Below are 265 nucleotides of genomic sequence, written 5' to 3' on the forward strand. Positions count from 1 at the left end.
GTGGGGGGCAGAGAGGGGACGGCGTGGTCCAAGAGGAGCTGGGGGGGAGTAGGTGGGGGTCCCTGGGTCGGTGGGAAGTTTCTGCTGCTAAAGATGCTGAGGGAGGGAAGGAGAAAGGGAAAAAAAAATAATAATCAAATAGAGTTGGAAAGCACTAGGGAGGTGGAGGAAGGAAAAGGGGAGGAGGAAGAGGAGGAGGGAGGGAAGGGGGGAGTGGGAGGCTGGTGAGGAGGGATGTAGCCCATCGCCAGGCGAGCTGGAAGGT

The sequence above is a fragment of the Accipiter gentilis genome, chromosome 5 (assembly GCF_929443795.1).
Source record: "Accipiter gentilis chromosome 5, bAccGen1.1, whole genome shotgun sequence".
Taxonomy (NCBI): domain Eukaryota; kingdom Metazoa; phylum Chordata; class Aves; order Accipitriformes; family Accipitridae; genus Astur; species Astur gentilis.